Below are 13,137 nucleotides of genomic sequence, written 5' to 3' on the forward strand. Positions count from 1 at the left end.
TAAATATCCGGAAAATTTCCGGAAAGACTTTACCGGTATATTGAAAAAAGCGCTGTTCACACAGGCGAGGACGTTACGGAAAATTTCCGGAAAAGAGCATTCACACATCCATTCCAAAATACCGGTAAATTCTGACATCATTACCCACAAATGAGCTCTAAACGGCTGCGCTTGTATTTGTAAACATTTGAGTAAACTACAAACTCTGTGGATGATCAATATTGTGAACAACTTTCGCAGGATCACTTTCGCATGTCGAGATGTTCATAATATGTGCGTGTGCAGGCGCTCACAGGCTGTTTCACAGGCAAAGCTTAAAGGTAAACAAACAACGGCTTATCATAAGCATCTCATCGATGATTATTTACACAGTTGGCATTAAGAAGAACATATAAACGTGATCTGACTAACTTCTAGCAGCTAAATGTGTCTGGAAAAATATTCAAAGGCTTTTATCCTCACAAACCGCGCGGACGTAAATGCGTCTGACTGTTGTGATTGGCTAAAGCAGGTGTCTCACGTCAGCACGTTCTAGACGTGCACGCGCTTATTACTGGAATCTTCCTTCTGCATTCACACAGCGCAGCATTCCGGCAAATTGCCGGTAATGTTACAACTTCTCTTTCCGGAAAATAGCCAGAACGAATTTACCGGTATTTTCAAAAAGGACCTGTTCACACATACAACCTTTCTGGAAAATTGCCGGAAAATCGTCTGTATGTGTGAAAGGGGCTATTGTCTGTAAAAAATAGGTATAACTTTAATATAGGGAGCAATTGTTGCAATTATTTAGTTAGCATGCTTATTATTGAGATATTGGCTGTTTGTTAGTAGTTATAAAGCAGATATTCTGCATGATCTTATTCTACATCTCTAATATACCCAATATCTAAACCCATCAACTATCTTAAAGGGCCATGAAACCCCCTCGTTTCAGCAGGGTGTTTTCACACCTCTACTTTGGAAAAAGTCAGAAAAGTGGGCGTGTCCAGCTCTGTTTAGGGTGGAGTGTCGGAGGAAGAAAAGAGGCATGGTGTGGGAGTGTCTATTTGGGCGCGCTGAATTTCAGGGTCAAAACACACACACACAGCGGACAAAGTGACTGTGTTTACATGGACATCTGTAGTCAAATTATTTGCCAAATTATTAAATGATGGACTTTAACTGCAGTTTGGCTCTTTCATTCAGGGAATTTACACTTTTTAGTGAAATATATGTGTCCTAATAGTGTTTTTAGCAGTGTGGGACACATATACGACTGTCAACAGCTCAAAAAATGTGTTTTGGTGTTTCGTGACCCTTTAACTATTAATTAGTAGCCAACTAGGAGTTTTTTTTAACTCTTGGCGTGGTTTTGGGGTGTTAAGGACTCTTCTGGCTGCAGATTTGTGGATGGTTGAGGTCACCTGTGGCTTCTGTTTTCGGGTTTTTAAGGTTCCTTTAGGTATGTTTTGGGGGGTTTTAAGGGCTCATCTGGCTGCCGTTTAAGGGGTTTTGAAGGTTTGTTATAAGTGTATTTGTGGGGTTTTAGAGCAAAGTATGCTTTTAGGAGAGGTTTAAGGGCTCCTATGGCTGCAGATTTGGGTATTTAAGTGCCTCTCTGTTTTGGGCAGGTTTAAAGGTTTCTCTAGGTATGGTTTTGGGGGGTTTAAGTACTTATCTGGCTGCAGATTTGGGCGTCTTAAAAGTTACTGTAGGTGTGGTTTTGGACTTTTAATGAGTCCTCTTAATGTGGTTTTGGAGGTGTGTAAGGGCCCCTCCAGCTTCTGTTTTGGGGTTTTTAGGGCCTACTCACACTATGCCATCCGTACCGTGCCCAAGCCCGTTTCCCGGATCGTTTGAGAAGTGTGAGTGCGCTGAATCGGGCTCAAGCACGGTTCACTTGGCCAGCCCTGGCCCGGTTGGAAGAGGTGTGCCTGAGCACGGTACACTTGGGCTTTGGCGCGGTACGCTTGTGTGTGAGCGCGAAACGCGCCAAAGCCCGAAACCGAAAGCGAGACGTGACTTTTAAGGGACTGTTTCATATGGATTTATTAATCATTCTTACTGTTCAGTGATCGCAAACTGCCGTAGTTTATTAAAGACGCAAACTCCTCACAGCACGCCAGCTGCGCGCCTTCAGCAGACCTCCTCATTCCTGCAGCACGAGAGCTTTGATTGTTTATGAGCGCCAAAAGTGGCGGATCTGTTCGGTAAAATATCTGACTGCGTGTCCCCGCATCCCTAAGGACTGTTTGGCGAAATATTTGACTGCATGTCACTGCATAACAAACGACTGAAACGATATAACTAGAGAAATCTCCACTGTGCTGCTGAGTGAGAGAGCGTATGGCAAGCCGTTTTAACATTTAAACCTTGTTCTGACTATCCATAAATATATTTAGAGATATAATTATATATTTTGACTAGTCATTATTATGATTCGACTTGTCAGAATGACAATTAGAGATATCTGCAATTACAATTGTACTAGTACGAAATCAGATTGGAGATATCTGCAAATATATTATGACTAGTCATATTCCTCCATTGACTTCCATTGAAAAATATTTGCAGATATCTCTGAGTTTTGACTCGTCAAAAATCCAATTCAAGATATCTACAACTGTAATTCGACTATTAGTAAATTAATTAGAGATATCTTCAAATATATTTGTAAATATCTCTAAATATGATGAATTAAAGACATCTCCAAATGTATTATGACTAGTAAAAACTCAGAGATATCTCTAATTACAATTGTGACTAGTCAAAACTCATTTAGAGATATCTGCAAATATTTTTCAATGGAAGTCAATGGAGGAATATGACTAGTCAGTCATAATATATTTGCAGATATCTCCAATCTGATTTCGTACTAGTACAATTGTAATTGCAGATATCTCTAATTGTTATTCTGACTAGTCGAATTATAATTATGACTAATCAAAATATAATTAGAGATATCTCGAAATATATTTATGGAGTCAGAACAAAGATTTAAATGCTAAAAAGGCTTGCCATAGAGAGCGCTTTTGAACAGCGCAGCAGCGATGACGTAAGCGTGCCGAGGCCCGATATGGTGTGAGCGCGGGCCGTCGGGGGAGACGGGAGGGGGGACAAGCGTGCTTTGGCCCGGTTCGAGGCAACTGTACCTAGTGTGAGTACGGCCTTAAAGTTGGTTTTGGGGCATTAATGAGCTCCTCTGGCTGCCATTTCAGGTGTTTTAAAGGCTCTTCCATATGTGGTTTCGTGGGGTTTCAGGGCTCATCTGGCTGCAGATTTGGATGTGTTTAAGGGCCCCTATATTTTTGGGGTTTTTAAATCTTATAGGTATGGGGTTTTAACTACCTCTCTGGCTGCAGATTTGGGGGTTTAAGGGCTCATCTGGCTGCAGATTTGGATGTGTTTAAGGGCTTCTATGTTTTGGGGTATTTAAATGTTATAGGTATGGGGTTTTAAGTACTCCTCTGGCTGCAGATTTGGGGGTTTAAGGTTTCCTGTATGGTTTTGGTGGTTTTAAGTACTCCTTTTGCTCTGGATTTGGGGGTTTTACAGGTTCCTTTAGGTATGGTTTTAGGGATTTTAAGTACTTATCTTGCTGTGGATTTAGGGATTTTAAAGTTTACTGTAGGTGTGGTTTTGGGACTTTAATGGTTCCTCTTAATGTGGTTTTGGCGGTTTAATGGCTCCTCTGTTTGCAGATTTGTGGGTGTTTAAGGTCCCTTCAAGCTTCTGTTTTAGGGTTTTTAAAGGTTCCTCTATGTATGGTTTGGGGGGTTTTAAGGGCTCCTCTGGCTGCCGATTTTGGGGGTTTTAAAGGTTTCTCCAGGAGTAGTTTTATGTGTTTTAAAGGTTCCTCTGACTTTGGATTTGTGAGTATTTACGGGCCCCTTTAGCTTCTGCTTTGAGGGGTTCCTCTTTCTGCAGAATTGGTGGTGTTTAATGGCCTCTCTAGCTTCTGATTTGTTGGTTTTAAAGGTTCCTCTAGGTATGATTTTGGTGCTCCAACGGCTCCTCTGGCTGTAGATTTAGGGGTTTTAAAGGATCCTCTAGCTGCAGTTTGGGGCTTTTTAAGGGCTCCTGTTAGCTGTGGTTTGGGGGTTGATGGGGGTGTTGTGAGGTTGAAGGGTTAGGCTCTCAAATGAACAGCTGAGTTATCTTATTTAGTCTGTATAAAGGCTGCCCAACTGTCATAACAAAGGAGCAGGACAGCAGGGCCCCTCGACAGACAATGGGGAGTCAATGGCTCCAAAGAGCATCTCTAACACAGAGCTGTCCTCAAAAGAGACACAGCTTCAATGAGACTGAGAGACACACATAACAAAGCTGGATCCTGACTCAACTGAGGGCATCAATCAGGGTCTCACACGCTCTTCTGCACACAAAATCAAATCGGATCTCAGATTCCTATGCTTTAATGCAAGACTGTGGATTTTTTTTTTTGTACTGTCTTAGCAATCACCAAATTTAGCCAATATATGTGGATAAAACCTATAAGGAAAATATAATGCTTAGTCTTAACAAGCACTAAATGAATGCAGAATATTTTTACCTGCGCTTTAATAACCTTTGCGATGAAAATAGGAGCAATGCAAAGCACATCTAAACGATGTTTTTATCAATTGAGTAGAGGGGGATGTTGAGCGAGAGCTAGACGAATGTGTAAGAGAGAACAATAACACACTTCAGACTGGATGTCAGTGAAGTGCTGTGAGCAGAACACACACACACACACACACACACACACACACACACACACACACACACACACACACACACACACACAGTCAAATTAATGATTAAGACGATCTGTGTGTGCTTGTGGTGTATAGAGGTGGATCTCTGTCGCCACTGTGGTCTGCATCACAGTATATCATTCACTTCAGTTCACTCATTAACACACACTCCTCTACACACACTCTTCAACTTTAACCTGCTGTGGAAATGACAAATACAAACATATAGACTGTATCAAATATACATATTTTGAATTAGCTCAAAAAGGATTTACCTAATGCTGTTTAATGGATACTTGAACACATTTAAACTTTTTACAATTTCTTATAACAATTTTTTTTTATCTTGCTCTTTCATATGATATGGAAAAAATCCATTGAAAGAAAGAAAAACGGAAATAACTTGAAACAGAAAAATTAAACTATTGAAATGAAGTTTTAATTTTTAACTATTAAAATGAAGTTTTAATTAAACTATTACTTAAACTATTGAAAATCAGATATCTATTTCCAACTTGTGGTTCAAAGTAAGCATTAAAAAGCAAACTAATGCTTGGACAAATTTAACAGACTCTAACATTGTTGTCCACGTCTATATATATGCATAAGATACACTCACCGGCCTACACTACACCTCACTAGTACCGGGTTGGACCCCATTTTGCCTTAACCCTTTGTGGCATAGATTCAAAAAGGTACTGGAAATATTCCTCAGAGATTTTGACATGATAGCATCACACAGTTGCTGGAGATTCGTCGGCTGTACATCCATGATGTGAATCTCCCATTCCCACATATCCCAAAGGTGCTCTGGTGACTGTGGAGGCCGTTTGAGTACAGTGAACTCATTGTCATGTTCAAGAAACCAGTCTGAGATGATTTGCGCTTTATGACATGGTGTGTTATCCTACTGGAAGTAGCCATCAGAAGATGGATACACTGTGGTCATAAAGGGATGGACATGGTCAGCAACAATACTCAGGTAGGCTGTGGCGTTGACACGATGCTTAATTGGTACTAATTGATCCAAAGTGTGCCAAGAAAATATCCCCCACACCATTACACCACCACCAGCAGCAGCCTGAACCGTTGATACAAGGCAGGATGGATCCATGCTTTCATGTTGTTGATGCCAAATTCTGACCCTATCATCTGAATGTCCCAGCAGAAATCGAGACTCATCAGACCAGGCAACATTTCTCCAATCTTCTATTGTGCAATTTTGGTGACCCTGTGTGAATTGTAGCCTCAGTTTCCTTATTCTTAGCTGACAGGAGTGGCACCTGGTGTGGTTTTCTGCTGCTGTAGCCCATCTGCCTCAAGGTTGGACGTATTGTGTGTTCAGAGATGTTCTTCTGCAGACCTCGGTTGTAACGAGCGCTTATTTAAGTTACTGTTGCCTCTCTATCAGCTGGAACCAGTCTGGCCATTCACCTCTGACCTCTCAACAAGGCATTTGCGCCCACAGAACTGCCCCTCACTGGATATTTTCTCTTTTTCAGACCATTCTCTTTAAACCCTAGAGATGGTTGTGCGTGAAAGTCCCGGCAGGTCAGCAGTTTCTGAAATACTCAGACCAGCCCATCTGGTACCAACAACCATGCCACGTTCAAAGTCACTTAAATCACCGTTCTTCCTCATTCTGATGCTCTGTTTGAACTGCAGCAGATTTTCTTGACCATGGCTGCGTCCGAAACCGCATACTTCCATACTATATAGTACGCTAAAATCAGTATGCGAGCCGAGTAGTATGTCCGATTTCATAGAATTCGAAAATCAGTATGGGAGAAGTATCCGGATGACTTACTACTTCCGGCGAGATTCTAGAGTGTGCATCCCATGCATGCTGCGCTATCCCATGATGCCCCGCGAGCGAATTCATGAATGGGAGTAAAGTGACGCAATTGACGCAGGTAGGTCACGTGACCATGACAAAATGGCGGATGTAGCACGTCCGAATTCCATTCATACTTTTCACGTTCATACTTTATAGAACGTACTTTTCTAACGGCCGAGTAGTACGTTTAAATTCAAATGCAGTACCTACTACGCAGCCCATGTCTACATGCCTAAATGAATTGAGCTGCGGCCATGTGATTGGCTAATTAGAAATTTCTTTTAACAAGCAGTTGGACGTGTACCTAATAAAGTAAGTGTGTATATATATATATATATATATATATATATATATATATATATATATATATATAATTATTATTATTATTTTTTTTTTCATTTTTTGACTTATATTAATAAATTATTAATAGGCTGTATTTTAATTTTTGCTACAATATTGTGGTGCAAAATATCTACTGAGCGGCAGTGCTTTAAACATTGACAGCATTATTTACAGCAAATATCTGTCAGTTCATTCTGCAGCAGGTTTCAGATGCACAGCTTGTACAGTAAATCAGATAATCGCGTATATGCGAGCCAGTTTTGAATTATGACATGATAAAGAGAGTTATTGTTATTTCTGTAAACATAATGTAAGCCCTTTGAAAAGCAGGAACATCCATTAATTACGCAGCAAGATTAGAGCGCTCAGGGAGAGAACAGGTGTCGACTGTCTGCTTCGTGCCCCAAACGCCCACTGTATGATCCCTCTATCCATTTGTCCCAGAAAACACAAGAGCATTTCTGAGAGAAGCGGCTCCAGCGACACGTCATGCCTCATATCGCCTCATAATGGCAGGTAGTTTTAGGTGTTTCAGCAGCAGCCGAGAGACTTTCGAAGAATGCACAGAGTCATATTTTATCCTTCTATCTGAAATGCATGAGTAATGTGACAAGAATCTGAGTTAATGAGATCAATCAGACTCTCAGGATTATCTCTGGCCTCACATGAAAAGAGCTGTTATGTTGGCTTTGAAGATATGAGAACTGATTAAACAATATATTTATATATATATATATATATATATATATATATATATATATATATATATATATATATATATATATATATATATATATATATATATATATATATAAAGTTGAAGTCAGAATTATTAGCCCCACTGAATTATTAGCGCCCCTGTTTATTTTTTCCCCAATTTCTGTTTAACGAAGGGAAGATTGTTTCAGCACATTTCAAAGCATAATAGTTTTAAAAACGTATTTCTAATAACTGATTTATTTTATCTTTGCCATAATGACAGTAAATAATATTTTACTTGATGTTTTTCAAGACACTGCTTAAAGTGACATTTAAAGGCTTAACTAGGTTAATAAGGTGAACTAAGCAGGTTAGGGTAATTAGGCAAGTTATTCAATAACAATGGTTTGTTCTATAGACTATCGAAAAAAAATAACTCAAAGGGGCTAATAATTTTGTCCCAAAAATAGTTTTTAAATAATTCAAAACTGCTTTTATTCCAGCCAAAATAAAACAAATAAGACTTTTTCTAGAAGAAAAAATATTATCAGATATACTGTGAAAATTTCCTTGCTCTGTCAAACATCATTTGGGAATTTTTAAAAAAAGAAAAAATGGTCCCACTTTATTTTAAGTGTCATTAACTACTATGTAGTTGCATCAAAAAATAAATATAATGTACTTACTGTGTTCATAATGTATTTGAGAACACTTGTGGTGCTCTTCAGTTGGGATAGGGGTTGTGTTATGCACAGGTTTGGTGGTATGGGTAGGTTTAAAGGTGGGTTAAGGTGTAGGGAATGGTCAGCAGTGTATTTACAAATGCAATTACAAAAGTTAATTACAGATGTAATTACATACATGTATTTAATAAAGCTTAAGTACACAATAAATACAGTTCCGTTGTAAGTACCGGTGTTAGTTCTGGTGTAAGAACATATTAATTAGGACACTTAATATAAAGTGGGACCGAAAGAATAATCTAAAGGGGGCTAATAATTCTGACTTAAACTGTGTATGTATATATATATATATATATATATATATATATATATATATATATATATTTATTTATTTTTTTTTTTTTAATATATATATATTAGCCCCCGCCAATTTCTGCTTAACAGAAAAAAGATTTTTTTTCTCCCTACACATTTTTAAACATAACGGTTTATTCATTCCTCTTCTTTTTAGCTTAGTCCCTGTATTAATCAAGGGGTTGCCACAGCGGAATGAACCGACAACTTATCCAGGATATGTTTTACGCAGCGGATGCCCTTTCAGCTGCAACCCATCACTGGGAAACACCCATACACTCTCATTCACACACATACACTACAGACAATTTAGCAACACCGGGAGAACATGCAAACTCCACACAAAAATGCCAGCAGACCCAGGCTAGGACCAGTGACCTTCTTGCTGTGAGGTGATCGTGCTACCCACTGCGCCACCGTGACACCTAACATAATAGTTTTAATAACTGATCTCTATTGTCTTTGCCATGATGACAGTTAATAATATTTGACTAGAAATTTTCAAGATATTAGAATTCAGCTTATAGTGCAATTTAAAGGCTTAACGAGGTTAAGCAGGTTAATTAGGCAAGTTATGGTAATTAAGCAGCCATTCTACAGTTTGATTTTCTTTCTCTGAGTTTGCTTGGCTGTGTTTTGAATCATTGTTTTGCTGAAATGTCCACCCTGGTTTCATCTTCGTCTTCCTGCTAATGTAGATGTTGGACTGAAGCAGCCTAACATTCATTTACTATGAGGAAGGCCAAAAGGTTTCTGAGGAACTAGAGAGATTTCAGCTGCTTTCTGGGATTTCACTGCCGTTTTACACCTCCCTTTCTTCATGTGTTAACTACTTTTCCCTGCATCATTTCATTTTATTACACATAACTTCATATGTAAACAAATTAGATTTGTTTTCTTTGCATATATGGATTTCTTTAGTTGTTACCAACATCCAAGTAATGTTTCAAGATAACAGCACCTTTAGAATTATGTTTTCTGAGGAAAATGGGGACTTGTTCAATACTTATTTACCCGCTGTGTGTATATATATCTGACAATGTTTTAGCAATGTATGTTGGCTATTTATTTTAGATTTAAGCAAGTTTGTGAACAAATGTTTTGTAATGTTAGTATATGCGCATTCAACTTTGACTGGTATTTAGTAAATTAATTTTTCTGTTAAAGTTCTCTCTTCTTCAATTTAATGTAAACAGAGAGAGAGAGAGAGAACATTTCATTTTACTTGTAAAAATAAAAAAATGGCAATGTTACTTTTTAATGTTCTCTGATTATTCGGAAAAGGGAATTTTACATGTAACATTTAATGTAATGTTTAGCGTTTAATTAAAAAAAAAAAACAATGTCAAAAAAATCTGGAAAAAAAAAACAATAATTAACATTTTGAGAACTTTAATAAATACTACTAAATAAATACTTTAAAAGAAAATTTTAACAACACTCTACAGGTATAGGAGTGTTTCCCAGTACTGCGTTGCAGCTGGAAGGGCATCCGCTGCATAAAACATTTGCTGGAATAGTTGACAGTTCACTCTGCTGTGGTGACCCCTGATAAATAAGGGACTAAGCCAAAGGAAAATGAATGAACATTCTAAGAAATGCTGGGTTATTGCAACCTAACTCTGGGTGTAAAAGCTACCGCTGGGTTAATTGTTTTAATTAAATAAATAAGATCAAATTTAACCTAATGTTTGGGTTAATCCATACTATACCCAATTTGGGTTTAAATAATTTCTTAGAGTGAATGTTTAAACCGTGTTCTTAACTTTGAGAAAACCAGAATATTTAGCCAACGTTTTGGAAACATTCCCTGTCGTAATCGCACGCATGTTCCTGAGCAGCACTGTGAAATACTTTAATCAGCTCCTACTGCTGTTGAACAGATTTACACACCACTAGTTCCTTCAAGTTAACATTGGGTTTTGACTAGAAGCTGCTGCGCAAGACTACCTGCATCCCATGCTGGGGACCAGCATCTGAAACACAACATATGCTGGTGCCCCGCAAATTCTATATGTAATGAAAAGCATCTGGGCTGTATTATGTTTTTTTTTTTTTTACCCACAGATTCTGAACTGAATAACCCTTCAGTTCACCTCACTGCAACTGAATGAGATTTACTGCCATTTTCACACCTATGTAGACATACAACCACACACATCTGGGAATGTGATGAATGGTGTTTGCTATTAGTGAGTTATCAGCAGTTTTTTCAATGATTCTAAATAAGAGGAGGTGCACACGAGTTATGCATATATATATATGGAAATTTTGGAAATTTTTACAGTATGTCTGATAATATTTTCTCTTCCGGAAAAAGTTATTTTTTTTATTTTGGCTGGAATAAAAGCAATTTAAAAATTTTTTAAAACTATTTTTGGGACAAAATTATTTGCCCCTTTAAGCAAATTTTTTTGTCGATAGTGTACAGAACAAACCATCATTATAGAATAACTTGCCTAATTACCCTAACCTGCCTAGTTCACCTTATTAACTTAGTTAAGCCTTTAAATGTCACTTTAAGCTGTATAGAAGTGTCTTTAAAAATATCTAGTCAAATATTATTTACTGTCAGCATGGCAAAGATAAAATAAATCAGTTATTAGAAATGAGTTATTAGAACTAATATGCTTAGAAATGTGTTGAATCAATCTTAACTTGGGGAAATTGGGGAAAAAAAATAAACGGGTGATAATATATCAGGGGGGCTAATAATTCTGACTCTCTCTCTCTCTCTCTCTCTCTCTCTCTCTCTCTCTCTCTCTCTCTCTCTCTCTCTCTCTCTCTATATATATATATATATATATATATATATTAGTTACTGTGTATAATTATTGTAATATAAAATATTAATTATGTGATAGAAATGTATTTGTCAACATATTTTGATTTGGTTATGTAAATGATTATTTATTTATTTACATTGCTGCCTACCAATATACATAAAGTTGTAGTCTTTATAAAATATTTCCCAAATGATGTTAAACAGAGCAATGACATTTTCACAGTTTGCCTGATAATTTTTTGACTTCTGGAGAAAGTCTTATTTGTTTTATTTCGGCTACAATAAAAGCAGTTTTTACTTTTTTAAAAACCATTTTAAGGTCAAAATTATTAGCCCCTTTAAGCTGTATATATATATATATATATATATATATATATATATATATATATATATATATATATATATATATATATATATATATATTTGATAGTCTACAGAACAAACCATCGTTATACAATAACTTGCCTATGTACCCTAACCTACCAGGCACGTGCACACATAGGGCTCAACCTGTGCAGTGCACATGCCCTTTTTAGTCTTGGATAGAAAGTGCCCTTCCAAAATGATCAAAAGTGCCCCAGCGACAACACCGCTGATCAGAACGAGAACGACGACAACAACAACACCCCCCCCCCAATAGAATAATTTATCCTGCACATGCCCTTTGGACATTCTCTGCATGGGCCTGCTGCCTAGTTAACCTAGTTAAGCCTTTAAATGTCACTTTAAGCTGTATAGAAGTGTCTTGAAGAATATCTAGTCAAATATTATTTACTGTCATCATGGCAAAGATAAAAATAAATCAGTTATTAGAAATGAGTTATTAAAATTGTTATGATTAGAAATGTGTTGAAGAAAATCTTCTTTCTGTTAAACATAAATTGGGGGAAAAATAAACAGGGGGACTAATGATTCAGGAGGGTTAATAATTCTGACTTCAACTGTATATATGTCATGGGAATATCTAATAGCTCATAGCTCAACAGGTTTTAGCTTTATAGGATTGGAATGATTATTACGCTTACTACTAATGTCTGAGAGAAGCCATTTTATTATGAACTGTGATCAAAATGAACTGAAATTGAATGTGCATTAAACAAATGTATCACACACCTTCCAGCCAATGAGAAACAAGATTTTAAAAACTGCATGGAATAAAAGTCCAGAAACAACAAACATGTTTTCGCATGCCGCAGTTCAAACCAAGCATCAGAATGGGGAAGAAAGGTGATTTAGGTGACTTTGAACGTGGCATGGTGGATGGTGCTAGACAGGCTGGTCCGAGTATTTCAGAAACTGTTGATCTACTGAGATTTTCACGCACAACCATCTCTAGGGTTTATAGAGAATGGTCCTAAAAGGGAAAATACCCAGTGAGTAGCGGTTCTGTGGGTGCAAATGCCTTGTTGATGCCAGAGGTCAGAGGAGAATGGCCAGACTGGTTGCAGCTGATAGAAAGGCAACAGTAACTCAAATAAGCACTCGCTACAACCGAGGTCTGCAGAAGAGCATCTCTGAACACACAACACGTCCAACCTTGAGGCAGATGGGCTACAGCAGCAGAAGACCACACCGGGTGCTGAAATGTCCACCCTGGCTACAATTTAATCAGGCTCACCAAAATTTTACAATAGAAGATTGGCGAAATGTTGCCATGCCCTGCCAAATTGTCATATTGCATGAATCATCTCAGCCTGGTTTCTTGAACATGACAATGAG

The 13,137-nt window shown here is 37.7% G+C and overlaps 2 protein-coding genes across 9 annotated transcripts in view; one reads left to right on the forward strand and one right to left on the reverse strand.

The window, feature by feature from the left end:
• Window positions 1-13,137, reverse strand: part of LOC147841881 (uncharacterized) — a 191,664-nt gene that overhangs the window by 106,277 nt on the left and 72,250 nt on the right. The window lies entirely within an intron of this gene.
• LOC147834897 (uncharacterized) overlaps window positions 1-13,137 on the forward strand; it is a 125,988-nt gene that overhangs the window by 32,708 nt on the left and 80,143 nt on the right. The window contains exon 6 of one of the 8 annotated variants that reach the window (XR_015502932.1): window positions 9,332-9,885. The exons of 6 other annotated variants lie outside the window; for them this stretch is intronic. The gene's annotated coding sequence lies outside the window, so the exon portion shown is untranslated. Of the gene's footprint in view, window positions 1-9,331; window positions 9,886-13,137 lie in introns of those variants that run through there. One more of the 8 variants, XR_015502933.1, reaches the window with a different exon arrangement.

The sequence above is a fragment of the Danio rerio genome, chromosome 11, assembly GCF_052040795.2.
Source record: "Danio rerio strain M-AB ecotype USA chromosome 11, GRCz13ab, whole genome shotgun sequence".
NCBI lineage: Eukaryota > Metazoa > Chordata > Actinopteri > Cypriniformes > Danionidae > Danio > Danio rerio.